Genomic DNA, 16600 nt, shown 5'->3' on the forward strand with positions numbered 1-16600 from the left:
CATGTCATTTTTTGTATTGTTTATCTATTTTAATACTTTAAAATTGCAGTGCTGTATTCACCGTATATTTTAAAAAATATATGGTTTTTAATTTGTTGAACGAAATGGTAACATTAACGAGCAAATGGTTTTTTATCAGTTCTCATAGTATATGTTAGGACAAGTTAATTTTACCCCGAAGCCTCATAAAGCGAGGGGTGTCGTGGCAGCTGATCGGAAGTTGCGCCCTTTGTTCGAACTCAACCGCACTTTGTCGTTTGAGGAAGGAAGGAAGAGGGGAGATTATTGGAATCGAACTGGCTTAGAGTAAATACGTCAAGCAAATAGGTTGTAAGATTTGCTTCACTGCGACATTGACGTAATACGCTTTTACGAATTTAAATATGTACCGAACGCTTCGGTTTTAAATTACTTTAAAATATATTTAACATAAATACCACGTATATCTCAGTGCCTTAAGTACAAGCTTTACGATCAATATCTATTACCAGTGATGACTACGTGTATTAAAATGTGGTCTCTCACTTCGGGCGTCATCGGATAGCTCACAGGCCCAACGAGGGGCGGTAGAGTTCTGCGGAGACCAGAGAGCGGCAAGCGCAGAGTGGTCTGTCCAGCCATAGGTTGTACATACGACCTTGTTTACGTGGACTGAAAACAGTGAATGCGGACTTCCAGCTGGTCTTCTTATAAATCTATGTTGAAGTGAATATACACTGCCGAAATGGACTTCCTACAGCTGGAATAATTATAATATTGAACACTACCGTTTATGTATATCATGGCAAAAACCTGTTTTATTGAAAATGCGAATTTTACGGGAAAAACTTATATCCAGCTGTGCACTGTTTAAAGAAATAAACGCATTTCGTCGGTTTGCTTGAAGTCGCATTTCTGTTCGCTTTCCAGACTGCAAAAAGCCATTCAATGTTAAACAGCTTTATAAACTTAGTTATACGTCTTGCTGATACGAGTTTTATTTTTGAACACGGTTACGAAATTTTATTGGCGGCACTCATTGTCCTATATGAAATATTCCTGTTTTTTATATCGTATAAAAGCAGAACTCCATTATTGAAATCGTTCGCCGGTACAATTGCGTGCGCACAGCGGCGCGCGCGCTGCGATTGTTCGAGACACACGGGTGGTTATTCAGACATTTTGGCTTTTGTCTGATACAATAGAGGAAATATGTACCTCCGTATGCGCTCCTACTTCGTCGATTTTTTCGAAATGATTATTAATTATTTCCTGACACACCCGAAGTATTTCCGCTCTTACGTTACATCCTATTGTAAAATTGTCATTTATGTCGATATTTCTTAAAATTTTACGATACTATTGTAACATCAAAATCCTTTACATGTAAAATGACAAAAGTTACATTCCGACTTGCATATACGGTCATAAAAAGCGTGTAAAACATATAAAAAGTTAACATGGAAAACTTTTTATGTTTACGACCTTATAAACTTAAGATATTAATGTTAAACACGTATGTATTTCCTAATTTCAAACAATGTATTTATATAACATTGTATTCATTTTAGGCATAGCTTACTTAACCTTTAACGTTTTTTTTGTTTTGGACCTTTTTTTTAGAAATTCAAATTTTTCGTTATTTTTTTTAAATATTTAGCACCAGTGTTCGGGACACTTCACTTGTGCAATCGACGGCTGTTTGAGAAGTTGATAGGAATGTTCTTGAGTTCACTAGGTATCGACGATAGTTGAGGACGTGAGAAGTCACTAGATGCGGGTATTTAGCGATATCTATCGGCTGATGTTATGATAATGATTTGATACCATGCCTAATCATCCACTTTTTATTCCATCATTATTAAATAATAAAAATATCGATTAATCACAATATGCTGACCATGCCGAGGATTTCCAAAAGCACATAGCGCCAGTCGTCAAATACTCAACTCGCTACAGACTTAAAGTTCAGTTTTGTGGCGTCCGCAAATAGTTTATTGCTTCTCGACCACAAACTTATACGGAAGGCACTTGAAGTTCCTTGAAACCAGTCAAATGACTACCAGTACATTTACAGCTATCTTCTCTCTATTAGAGACGCAATATTTATATTTATATTTGCACGTTGTAGTTAACGGATTTTTTTGGTATTAAGTTGTTTACTTTTATCATCATCATCAACATTTACGTCCGTATGATGTACACTGTTGGAGATAAGCTTCCCCGTAGATTTCCAATAGAGCCTGTTGGAACCTGCCTATATCCATCATCTTCCGACGACCTTAACAAGGTGGTCTGTCGACCTGGTCGATGCACGTACTATGTTGCGCCTCACGGTTTGTGGTGTCCACTCCAGACCCTGTTGTTCCCTTCACAGTAGCAAATTTTTTATTTATTTAAAATAATAGTTTTTGAAATTTTTTTAAATATATAGCGTCTATTAAGTTGATTAAAGGTTAATGTATTTCTTCATATATTTTTAATGTAAAAGAACGCGCTATTCACATCCATTTCAGAACTTCATATCTTAAAAATAAAACTTTTTTTTTTACTTTTTTATAACAGCATTACTTTTATATATTTTTTGCAAAACACTAGCCCATGATATATTAAATAACGAAAACAAATTACCGTGTGTTATCAATAAGCCTAACATTTCTAAAAATATCAGGTCTCCGTGAGGATTGAACTATAAATATTATTGCTATAATTCATATAATTTATTCCAATATTTTAATAGAAATAAAACCACAAAACAAATTGGTGGTTAACGATTTGTCATATTTGTCGTAAACAAAACGAATGACTTAAATAAATGTTATAAAAAATTAAACACGTGTACTAAATCAGATGGAATCAATCTGTCTAATGGAGCGCACCGGATGAATGACGTAGATGACATGGGAATGCGATTCTATTACGTACGAGTTAAAGGATATCAGAGACTTCTAACAGATATAAAGCGCTTCGGTGATTTATACACACAAAAAGAATAACATTAATAACGTTTGTTGTATGAAATAGCAGCGAGTTTTTGCTTTAATTATCTTCTGATGTCTTACATGATATATAGGAGTAAAAACTTTATCACAGAAAGTTTTAATGTTTAAGTTCTCATGCTATTCAAATTAATTACGGATAAACCTGAAATAATGGCATTAAGTAGAAATTTACAAGCACTTTTAAATCGTCAAATATTACTTATTCATTATACATTTTACGTAGAAAGTAATTTTTTTTAAGTTTTGGAAGAGCCGACCAAAAATTCACGTTTGCTCTTTTTAAATGAAATTTAACTATGTTTATTATATACATTATAATGTCAACCATGTAAATGAATAATCAAACTAATGAAACTTATATACATAAGCCAGAACGGCCAAAACATCAAAGAACTAATGGTGATTGGAAAAGTCGAGGGTAAATATTGATGTTCCATCAGTTGGTCAGACCAAATCCGCGCCCACCAAAATCATGCTGCGATTCACGACGCTTAAGATAAGAACTCAAGAATCTCTTTAATGAGAATAAAATGCGAAGACGATATGAAAAATAATTTTTATGAAATTTTCATTCATCATCTTCTACATAAATATAAATATCTCTTATAAAGAAGATTGAAAACAATGTAGTACTACAATGTAGTATGTATATATATATATTTATATATATAAATCACTTTTAACGTTTTGTTTGTATGCGTAAATAAAAACAAATACGTATTATTCTTAATGACTACCTAAATCTAATAGTATTAACTCGCATTATCCCCCACACCTCTCTTCAAAATACCCTCAAAGTTAATCCAAAACATACAAGTGCGGTCAATAACCTTATATTACCAGTCTTAAAGCGATTTTTGATGAGGCGTTTCGGTCATCCCGAAACTTTCATATTTTCTGCATAGTGATAAAACTCATTAGCAATACTGTGAGTGAAGCGAGTCAGTCGACTGGCGGTAAGAGCGAAACCAGCTCCCTCATCCATATTACTGGCTCCCAGAGAACTTCGCGCATATCTTAATATTCTGCTTTCGTAAATCGCATGTTCAACCGAGAACAGGTTCAGTTAAAAACCTTACGTAAAATTAGTTTAAAAATTGTCTTTCGATTGTATCGAAAAATTCATATAAGTATTTTGGGTTTTTTTAGTAATGCAACGTCGTTGTTTACCTTAGTGGTATTTTCAATTTAGGGCGATTGTAGATATAGTGCTACCGAAACCGCTGTACCGCGCCTTAGGTATGGACGCGGTGAGGTGGGGTAGAGTATCAGCCGCACCGTTCGGTACATCATCAATGCTCCCGTTGGCAGCACTGTTACTCCTTTTTCTTCTTCGTCCACCTCGATGCGGTTTCCTAAGGCTCGGTTTCCGTTGCACTAAGAAAGAGTGACACAAGCTCGAAGTCTCTTTTGAAATCTGAGCCTCGGACAGTTCATGTAACCGAGGCGCTTAGATTGATTGGACGGACACAAAATGTATTCTAAATTACATAACAGTCCCTAGTCAATTTATAAATTAAATTCGCTAGTAAGGTGCACAATTGATTGCCATATCAGAAAGCATGATTATTCAATCAACTGACAGTAACATCGCTAAGGTACAAGCAATTCGAAACATTGGTCGGATCTTATATCACGTCTTCCGAAGGCGAAACAATTGAATTGAAATTTTCTATTAACTTCATTACAGAGCATGACTTGCCTTAGTAGTGGATGGTGGATCATTCGTGATAGATAGAAATCATTTGAGAGTTTGTGCAAGATGCTTCATGCCAATGTACTATTATTCCGACAAGTATACTATCAGATATATTCGTAAACGATCGCACGAAGTTTCGATGTCGGTAAAACAGATAACACGCGAGTAATAATAACGATTGCGTGTGGCTTGTACACAAAATGCCTTTTACAATTTTAAAATAAAAAAAAAACGCTGAGTCATTTCTTGATATTGAAAAAAATTTAATCGAGTTCTCCGAGAACAGAAAACCCAGTTCACTATTTAATACTCTATATACTTAAGCGAGATAAAATTACATTAATATTAAATATTACAATAATTCATGACGTATCATAAAACGGCTTTTATTATTAAAACTGCTATTATGATGTAAATAACTAACTTAAATTTTTTAAGTGCTCTGTTTTCAGTACCAATGTAAATATACAGAGATAAAAAAACATTTTGTTATCATTTCGATGGCCTTGAAGATGGTTCAAGATTATTGCCAGACTAGAAGTCGCCAAAAGGTAAAGAAAGACATTGTCATTTTATTAAAAAAAGATTTGTTTCTTTTCTATTATTTCTTTTAATCGCTTAATTAATCTTTGTGTAACATTATTGACCTTCAAAAGCTACGAGAGGGTTTCAGTTTTGTTATTTGCGTGCACATTAAATTTAAATTCTTCATAGCAATTACGTAATATGATAAACAAACCAAGATAGATGTCTATTCAAAGATAAGAAAACAGATATTGGTACTATTATGAGCGGCCATATGTTTCTCAAAAAGAAATCATCCTACACTCATATGTAAAATAATATGAGCTAGCTAATGCAGCACTTAAGTGTACACGGTAGGAATATTGTCATTTTTTTTCTGTAACTAAATACTTATTTTTGCTGTGATTACTTCTTGTACGACTACTTTTTTAAAGTAGAATACAGTTAAAAAGTTACACATTAACTCTATCGGGTTTAGACAGATATGGATAAATATTTATTTTATTTTCTTTTTAAACTTTGTCTAATGGCGATCTTAGTGACAACCTGATGCTCCATCATCAATTTTAGGTAGTGCAGAAATAAAAAAATGGGTGTGTAAATGTTATAGAAAATGTATTTAATTATATAATGCTGCAGCTGCAGCAGTGGTAGGTAGCCCAGCAATAGAGTAATGAGACTATATAATATAGATGTAAATTACACATATATATATATAGATATAAAAATACGCTTAACAAAGTCATTCCGTCTTTGCTATACAAAATTCTATTAATATACAGTACCGCTTTTACACTCTTTGCCTTGAGACGAAGATATTATGTTTCGTTATCATATTTTTCATTACCGACAATGCGCTTCAACTAAAAGTTAAGAATTAATAACGCTGTGAGACCCATGACGAAATCCTTCTAAAAAATTACAATAAAAAGGACTTATTTTATTTGAAGTTTTCCAAAAAAGAATACACTACAAATAATTTAAGTTTGTTGTTTATTAAAGATACGGTACGCAACTATGTGTATTTTAAATTTAAAAAGCCACAGCATACATTGCGAAAAAAAAATTGCTAGGCAATTAATAAATGATATTAAAGTGTTAGTAGGTATGAAATATTAATGTAATAAATTATTAAAAACAAAATTTTGCTATAATACATAATGTTTTTTTAATACAAAAGAAAATTAGAAAAAAGCACGTAAAATCGTTATTAACGTCCTGGGACCATCATAATGAATGAGATGCTAAAAAAGTTTCGTTAAATTTTAAGTTGCAAATATCTACAATTTTTCACACAGGCTGATTAGTTATGTGTCCACATTTATAAGGGTAATTTATATCTAATTTTTCACGATAAAGGTTTCGTACCTATTTCTGGTCACTCCTGTATAAATTGATGATCCCAAAAACTGCTACATTAATATATTTAAACTAATGAAATGTTTTGCCAATGGTAGCTGGCAGTGAAGTCTGCATTGATAGATAGTAAACAATAATTTGTTTTAATTGACAGCTATCCTAATTTCAAAAAGCTTTTTCTTACTAAGTTATAATTAAGTTATTCATAATTTCTGAAACCATTGACTGTACTACACATTGACCCCTTCAAAGATTTTAGACCAATCATATATACAGAGACTTCCGTATTATGGTCAGTTGTCACAAAAGAATTTTATGGGAGAAAAAAATTTTATTCTCTTGAGAAAGAACGCGGCATTTTAAAACGCTGCCTCAATTTTCGGACCATATTTGACTCGTGTCGTGCAAATCGCGGAGCGGCTTTTTGAACGAGAAAAAACCGTCTGGTTTCACATTTCTCGCTATGAAAATGACAAGGTAATAATTTAACCATAACTACATAATTACTTGCTCATTGCGACAATAATGAAACAATAATAATTTTTCATAAGTATACCAAACTTTTTCTTGAGAACATATTGTTTCAGACTGATGAATTAAAAGAGCAAAAGCATCTCGTCAAAAGGCAATGGTTATACAAAAAATATTGCTGCGATTTCAATATAATTATATGCAGAAAAAAGGAATTATATGATTAGATAATTAAAGTTCTTAGTACAAAAAATATAAACGCGTATGAACTCTGCCTAATTCTCCGAACACGGAACAATACTTCATAGCTAAGTATTGGAACAATAGATTGTAAATATACAGTAGTTAAGCGTTTTTGTCTTCAAATTTCACACCATAAATATTAACACGATTTAGTTTTTCGGCAATAGATTTAGAAAGGCATTGTAAGTAACTTTAAAAACATTGATAGGTGGTGTTGGTTACTATTTTAAGTAATAGGTAAATATTTATTGGTAGGGAAGCAACTACGTTTTGAAGTGAATCCATAAATTGTTGCGTTTCACTGCGAGTTCATGAACTAATGATATACACGGTAGTCTCAGACTGAACGCAGTCCGTCTGGCGCGGTGAACGAACCCTGTCACTGCGCACCTCGCTTACTGGTTTCGGCAGACGATTTTATACTCGACTGCATATTGACCATTTATGAGCATGAAACTGCGCCAGTGCCATTCACTAAAAATCGACGATTTCTCAACGCACACACGTATTCTTAAACAGGGTAATTTATTATTATTTACAGCTTACGCAACATTAGTACAATATCTAAACGATCAACGATGTACGGAGATAAAACCTAAAAAATAAATTTAAACTCAACTCAACATTCACTTTGATAAACACCTTAAAAAGCCCGCGTTAATCCCTTTTTACAGCAAGCAGCTGCTATTCCAACAATCACTGCAGCTTACCAAATTATTAAAAGCCATAAAACGAGTTCCGTTCGAGGGGTGAGCCACCCTATTGTCGACTTACGTGTCTAAAAACTTGCATGATCCTTTTATTATATGAAACAGGCGACGTAGCGGTGTGACGGTCGATTTTCTACATTATCTGTATGCATTTTTAAAACGACAAGCACCTCCATAATCATTTCATAATTTAGATTAGATAGCACAAACGAATAGATAATTTGTGAATTAATCTATTAACTGCATTGTAATTTAATTTCTAATTGTGTAGGTTTTGTCATGCAAATATTCTTTATGTTTAATTCAAAAGTGCACATCTCTTTGAACGAAAACGGTGTAATGATAATTAAAAGGAGCTGATCAAACAGCTTAATTTCAATTTACTTTAGATATTTTTACAATTATTTTATCATTATTTTTAAAAAGTCGCCCATAAAGACTGTATGCTGTAGAAAGTAGTCCAGTAATATATTAAATAAAACGTATTGCAGAGTGCTTAATTTAATAATTAATATAATATTTATAAACTATTATTTTTTATTTGTATAGTGGAGCATGTTATGTTAGCCAGGTAATTGGAACCCACCATGGCTAGATTCGGCCCATCCAGGCGCCCTTGAATAGGAATGCTAAACACGTTCTGAGTGAAAACCCATGCCGAGGTCCCCTTTCGAGGCCTTGTGTCAGTTGTTCGCTCCAACTTTGCTACCAAAAACGAGGTTTAGTTTATACGCCATCCGCACAATGCCTTCTTAAATCCGTCTATATCCCGATAAAATAACAGTGTTTATCCATCACAAAAAATGTTAAGTTGTTTAGTCTTTTACCAACCTAAGTCTTGTACTTACAAAAATATTTAAAATTCTGCAGAGATAGTCAACCACAAAATAGCTGCGCTTTTCGTTAGTCTAAAAAATAGTTGCAATGTTTTACGCTAAGCTACCGCCCGCTGCCTGCATTATGTAGCGACCGTTAGTCGCCCACCTGCGCTAAAACGTCGCCCATTGAACCGAGAGCGACATACGTTCAGACACGTGCACGGACGCTTCGCTCTTGCGTACTTATACTTCGCAAACAAATTTGTTTCTTTTAACATGTCCGCAATTTACATCGCACAGCTGTTAAGCAAGTCATATAAAGGTTTTAGACTTGTTACAGTGTTCAGATATAGACCAGAGTACCCGAGTGGCAGTCTAAGCCGAGATCCCCTCATGGCCCCAATTGGGACTAGTAACTCCATGGTGCGTCCACCGAATCGATCTAATCTATCTAAGTTGGTCGCCTCCCATTACAAACAAGAGAAACAATGTAGACGCCCGAGCCGAGGCTCCCAGGCAGGCCTCGATCTTGAACCTACGTTATCTACAAATTCCACTTGGCTAACCGAAAGCGTGGTAAAAAAAAAGACTGGAGTTCATGTACTTTTCCTTTTATAGATACGTATTACTGTTAAAAGTTTCCAAGCTTAGAATTAACCGGAAAAATACGGCAATTTCGTAAGCGATAACGATAAGCGATTATAACTGTGAAAACATTTTTTTAATTAATTTTATTGCCTATGATTTTACATAAAACTGTATTTCATCAAGAACGTATCTTCCGAAATCCGTTTCAAGTATGTTGCAATAAACTTGATTAGTCGTATAAGGAAACTATTAATGAAGTATTATCTAATCATATAGTTATCTAAGCAGGAAGAGAAATTATTCAACGTTCCCCATACTCGTGAAGGTAATATCGTAGGTTAAATCCACTTTCTACACGAAACTTCAATATGTAAACATGTGTAAATCAAATATTTGTGGTACGCGCCAATGGGACGCAATGCGTCGATTTATTATCGTAACTCAAACAGCATGCGAGATAAACAGGGTTGCCATGTGTTGACACCTTCTTGGACTATAACTTATAACCTGTTAGTATGGTAATATTTGACCCTTTCATACCAAAGCTTATAAAATGATATACATCACACTGGTGAAATAATGTAATGACTTTAACCGAGCTTCCTTAGTGAGCCTTCTACGCGGCCTTCAGTTATTTATCACCTCACAACCTGTGATGATAATACCATTAGGCAACCAGCATTCTTCATGGTCATCATTTCAACAGTAAAATGGTCACTACTGGACATTGACCTGCACCATGTTTCCAAACACATGGAGCGCAGCACAGATGACCGCGGGGCAGTTAAGGTTTTGAAGTGGTTTCCACGGACTCGCAAGGGCAGCTTAGAACGTCCACCTACAAGATACATAGACAGCTTTATCGGAAGATATTGGATTTAGGCTTTCGAATGGACCTATTTAAAATCTAAGTTCAACTGTTGACGTCTTACGACTGAAATAAGCTGAAAAATTACGTAGAATCAGTGACAAAAGTTTCAAAGTAATTTAAATTTCGTTAGATTTTGCTACTTTTAAACGAGTATACTCTAGATGTAGGCGGCATCGAAACATTACTTTTGGAATGACAAAAAAATGAAAAAACATAAACTATAAATAAACTCTTCGAAGTCAACACCGTAAAAGAACTCATTAAATTAAACTGGTAACGGAAATAAAATAGGACGAAGGTTGTGTGATAAAATTCCAAGTCCCTGTTTCGCGGAATTTATGGCGGTCCTATAGATAATTGATATGAAATCGTGACGACCGACCGCCTTACTACAGACACTCGATACCCTGACACCTAGCCACCGGCGGAGTTCGTTTGTGTAATAATACCTTATATCTATCAAGTCGCAGGCCCGCTCTGACTCGGTCGGCTGCGGCCCAGTTCTCATACTTCGGCGTTATCACTACTGACAAGGCGAAAATTAATTATAGACAACGCACTTCTACATTTGTCATACTGTTCAAACGCCTAACTCACTGACGCAGGCAACAATAACAGTATGTACACACATATGTACATATTTTTTTTAATTTTTAATCTTTTTATGATTTGATTTGAATTGATTTTCAATACCTGTTTTGGACTTCTGATAATACTTGACATTCTCTAAGAAATTTATCGTATGAGTAAATGTTATTTTTGCGATTTCTCGACGAATCGGAATTGATGCGATTCGTAGACGAACGAAATTAATCGATATAGCCCATCAAATTGGCAAATTAAAATGACAGTGGTCAGTGGACAAACCTGTATTTTAATTGTTTGAATTTTAAATCTATAGGAAAGGCCTATGTTAGCAATGGTACCTCCATTTTTAATCAGAAATCTTATTTGAATCGAATTTAAACATTTTTATAAAAAAGGCATCAAAAATCTTAATAAATGATATATATTTCGTGTAAAAACGACCTCTGTCGCATGACATGGAATTTCCGAAATGAAATATGCCCTCTTAGCCCCTCCCTGATAATGAAGGGCGGTTCGTTCGCTTGCAAATGAAATTGTGACAACAACAGATAATAAATGAAAAAGAAATTGCAAAGCAATTATTTCTTTACAGCGATTAATAAATAAGGAAAAATAATTTACAGAGTTATATCTTTTACGAAAACTTTCTTATGAAAATAATTTTTCAGGAGAATGCTGTTTTAGTAAAAAATAACATAAACTGAGTGTATTCACTTTAATGTAAAGTTGAAATAATTCGCCGTTTGCGATAAGTCCGCCCATTGTTCTTGAATCTTTGCTTATTTAAGTACAAAATATTACCCGTCACGGCTTTTGTTTTAATTGCCCTAAAAGTGTTCTAATTAAATATAAATCTGTAATTTTTTACCGTAATGAAAAATGCAGTGAATCTGGATGTAGCTAAAGTTATTTCTGCATCTCTCCTCTTTTCCCAAAGGTTACCACAATCACGTTCTTATGATATACTCTAAAAATTTATTTAAGTAGCAATATTAATTCGCGTGAAGTAAATAACAATTAAAAAGTAATATAATAGAATGTTATTTTGCCGGAGAGTATAATGAGCGTATGAGATATTGATACTGTGCGAGGGAAATAACTTGTTTTGCACACAATAGTAGCACGGGTAGCGCGTGCAAAACAACTTATTTACGCTCCAGCCGCCGAGTTAACTAATCGACTTTATCACGAAACTGAGAGCAATAACCGTAATATGTAGATGCACGAAATTTTTCCATCGCTCCACGCCATTGATCCACCGGGAATAGCATTCTTACAGCTTAGCTTGTTATTTACATTTATATTGAAATTTATATCTAAAATGGCTACGACTCCGGAAGTTTAGAAATAAATTATCATTAACTAAATAAAATTTCTACAAGTTTTTATGACAGTATCTATAGTGTTATATGTTAAATATTTGTTTATTGTCATCGTCATTTCAGACGTCTACTGTTGAAGATTAAATTCCCTTTAAATTTCCAATAGTCATTTCAGCCCCTAGACGCCCATTGCAAGGCATAGGTCTCCCCCAAAGATGTCTTTGAGAAGACGTACCTTAATCGCGACACTTGGAAGACAGCTTGGCTTTGGCGATCGCAATGTGGTATTATGGTACACAGAGGACGCTTGAAACTTCTTTGTTGTTGCGGCAGTCCTTTATAATTAAAGCAATAAGATTGCATCTCAATACTTGAACCCGCTGTCTAAGACCGGAAATCTCAATCTTCTACAACTGCTCCTCGACCGCTGGGCTACCTATGCTCATATTTTCAACAGTTACTGGTTTGATTACTTTTCGATGATCTTTGGTTGGATGTCCTACTTGCCTATCCCAGGCCATATGTTCTGCGTGATTTGTGACCACTTCAACTGCGACTGCCACTGCAAGATTGCCAATAGAGCCCGAAGTGAAAGCGGCGAAAAAAGTCATATAAACAATTTCATTTAATTAAAGAAGAAGCACGTGACGTATTTCATATTTGAACATATTTATCCTAATATTTAGTATTCTTATGTCATTACAAAACATGTCACGTGTTTAAATAACCGCGTCTAAGTACGTGAATGCTGTCCAAAGGTTTGTTCTTTTTTCTTTGTGACTTAATTGACGTGTCAATGTATTATTTGTGAAAGAGATGTACTGTTTGGTTTTGTGATTGACAGCTGAAAATAATGTGGAAAAAATTTGGTTTATGCTAAATATAGATATTGGATAGTGTTTGAAAATATAACTAGTTTTTGTCACATAAAGAGACGTGATTAAGAACTCTACCTTATGGGCGTAGGTAGCAAGTTCAATCGCGGACAGGCCCTAAAATGCGAGAGATATGTGTAAGTAACACCCACAAATCCGCTCTGGGCACGCGTTGTGAATTACGGGCCGTGCTTTCTCTCTGAGAGGAGACTTGAGCTCTAACAATGAAAGCATTACATAACGAATTATTGCGTGTAAAACAAATTAGAGAATATAATTTATTATATATACATATTACGTTTTATAAAATAACATGAACATAAATAAATAACGAGTATATGTAGTTACTACATATACAGCGTATTCTTCAGTTCGTTCGCGTTAAGAATTTAATCATCGTTGTCCGCTAGCCTAGTCATGACTACTCAAACAATGGACAATTACGTTGTGTTCGAAAAAAAAAATCCTTCAACTAGGCACTGTGTTTTTTGACTTTCTAACATCGAACTATTTTACAAAATATAATTACAATAATGACTCACTGCATTTTAACGCAAACGAGCTATAAGTAGAATATCCTCCTCGTCTATGAGTCGTATTTTAGCGTAAAGAAGAATATTTTTGAAGAATTATTGAAGCCTTATAATTCCTATAACTGTTTGCTAACATCATATTAATTTATTAAATATTTTTCACTCATAAAACTTTGACGCCATTATTAACTTTATATGTTTTTGGTAGTAAAAATACGGAAATCTATTCAATGAGAAGATGGCGTAAAGCCAAAACCATATTGTGATGTAAATGAGGCGTGATCACGTACAACGGAAAATGGGTGCGAACGTGTAGGATGGACGGGTAGTCACGAACATTAACTAACCCAAAAACCTGTTTACACTGATATATTTATTGTTTTAAAGTAATTGCGTCTTATTTGTTAATTAATATAATATAAAATAATAACAATGTAATAAATATAAAGTATATTCACCTTCCTCGCTATTTTTGCCGATTTTCTGCGGTGTGTATTACAACGGCTACTGTGGTATCAAGCGTGGTTATTGTTGGACTAGCACATGGCGCTGCAGCCTCGTGGTCACTGTCTTTCCACTTTTCCGATGATCAATAGTTTTTCACCACTTTTCCTAACTACGTGGCGATAAAATCTGCTCTGTGCTATTCTATTATTTAGTAAAAAAAGACGAGTAAAAAACCAATTACTTTGTAATAAAAAAATCAAACTAACATAAAATTTTATTACCCATATACTCATATTATGCGCACCGCATTTTAATTACTCCATCATAATGTTTACGTCTGTCGGCCTTAATCTATTAAGACGTCTTATCATTTGAGTAATATTCAATTTACATTCGTTACTTATCTGCTGCTATATTTAAGCAGGACAAACATTAAATGTAGCTAGAAACAAGTGGTTATTTACTTTAATTGTTATATTTAACTTGTTCTCCTTTTTTCAATACAGATACGTAATATAAAAGCTTAGATTACCTGCCTGTCGGTGGCTTTCACAGCTTCGAGTTACAGCTGGCCTCCGTCAAGAGCTTGTATTTAGATTCTCTAATAATTTAATTTCTCGTTGTCTTTACACACTTTACACAGTTTTATTTACAAATTGATAACAGTTATTTATATGTCACCTTGCTTTTGAAATAATATGTGTTTACGGTTTATACATGTATAATATTTATTACATTACATTTACGTGAAAATGATTTTAATGAAACCAATATATAGAAAAGTGAATGTTTAGTCGTTAATCTGTTATTTATATCCCTATTTATATCACATCATCATCACCGTTACGTCAACCGTAAGACGGCCATTGCCGGAAAAGGCCTCATCCATAGATATTCAATTGCACTTCGAATCGGACTGCGTTCAGCGTCTTCATATAATACGGTATTCAATCATATACACATGTCCCATGTAAAATGTATTGTCATCTTAATTTAGTGCATAAAATAGGTTAAATTAAATCAATCAATTCGTGTTTTTACCAAAAAAATAAAATAAAACTAGAACTGTTATTATGCGGCAGGCATTTGTTCCTAAAGTACATTCCAGTGTGGGTGTAGCGTTACCAGTTCACGTGACCAGTGAAAGCAAACATTCAGTCAGCGTTCCGCATAATGCTTTGGTAGGGCCCGACACACGACACCGTGGCCTTCGTCAGAAATTGACTCATCGTGCCTTGCTACGTGCTAACTTACGGAAATCTGATTATGTTTTAATTACATTATACTCGTACCTAATTTTTTTTCAATAACATCTGTCAATTACACGATTCGTGAAATATAACAATTTTTTCTCGAATAATATGTGATTTTTTTTGTTTTTTTTACTTACCGGAATACTTTGCGGTTTGGTCACGAGCAGGACACTGCTATCTCCTTAAACATTCATTTTAATAATTAAACAAACTAATAAAACAAGTGATAACAACTAATAACTAATTAAACAAACATTTTAATAACACATAATTGAAAATATTTAAGGAAAACTAAAACATGGTAAGTAGCAAAGAACTCCTTTTCTTAATATATTTGTCTATTTTCAAACTTCAATAGAAAGAACTTTAAGAACAAGTTTAGTTATTTCTCTTATTCCTTCATTATAGTCAAACCTACGTTAGTATTGTATTAGCCTTTTTTGCTCTCTTTTTTACGACACGTTAGTTCTCGAAAGTTTTAGGTCTGGAATTTTCTGTTCCATTCCCATCCCTTGCTAAAAGTAATAAAAATGAAAGTGATGATTATGATTTTTTCTCGATATTTTTTGAATTTTATATTACAATGGGTATACATACATTAAAACTTGTAAGTACTAAATACTGGTTTTACCTGTATTGACGTAAAAAAAACGTATCTCTTCACGAACTATATGTTTGGTTCTGAGAAAAGATTCTTAGCTGGAGTTACACAAGATGCTCCATCATTCCTCTCGTAGTAACAAGCACCTTCATCATTCAATCTGTGAGTGCATTATGCGAGTTATCAATCAATAGGACCGGTCTCAAGTACACGGTCAAGTTCGATAACCTCGACTCTTCTTAACCTCCTTTTTGTGTCGCTTGGTTAATACCAACTTTCTTGCGTTCCATTTTGTAAATAGGTTAGTATATATGCATTATCTTAACAGAATGCGTACGCCGAATCAGACCACGATAAGATTATTTGATATAGTTTTAGTACTTGTACATTTTTTGATTACGTAAAATAACACATTTTTCCAATATTTTAGCCATTTAAAATTTTGATCGTTATATCCCTAACTACAAGAGTTATTTCAAGTTGATTTATTCCAAAATTGAGTAGAGACACGAAATGTTTTATCACTTTTTTGTCGTTGTTATATAAAGGCAAGTGTATTTTATTTATGAAGTTTGTATTATCACTATAACACTGACACTAATCTGTAAAAACTAAAAGAGAAGTACGTATCTCCGACGAAAAAGCCTATTGCCATAATAGCGTTCAAAGTCATTTATGTTAAAAACTAAATACAGTAACGTCATTTTAGTTGTAAG

General features: G+C 33.9%; 1 protein-coding gene across 1 annotated transcript in view; it reads left to right on the plus strand.

The window, feature by feature from the left end:
* Window positions 1-16600, plus strand: part of gukh (GUK-holder) — a 126719-nt gene that overhangs the window by 17695 nt on the left and 92424 nt on the right. The window lies entirely within an intron of this gene.

This window comes from Battus philenor, unplaced genomic scaffold, assembly GCF_028537555.1.
Source record: "Battus philenor isolate CCGP_79_NKW_IND1 unplaced genomic scaffold, ilBatPhil1.0.hap1 SCAF_8, whole genome shotgun sequence".
NCBI lineage: Eukaryota > Metazoa > Arthropoda > Insecta > Lepidoptera > Papilionidae > Battus > Battus philenor.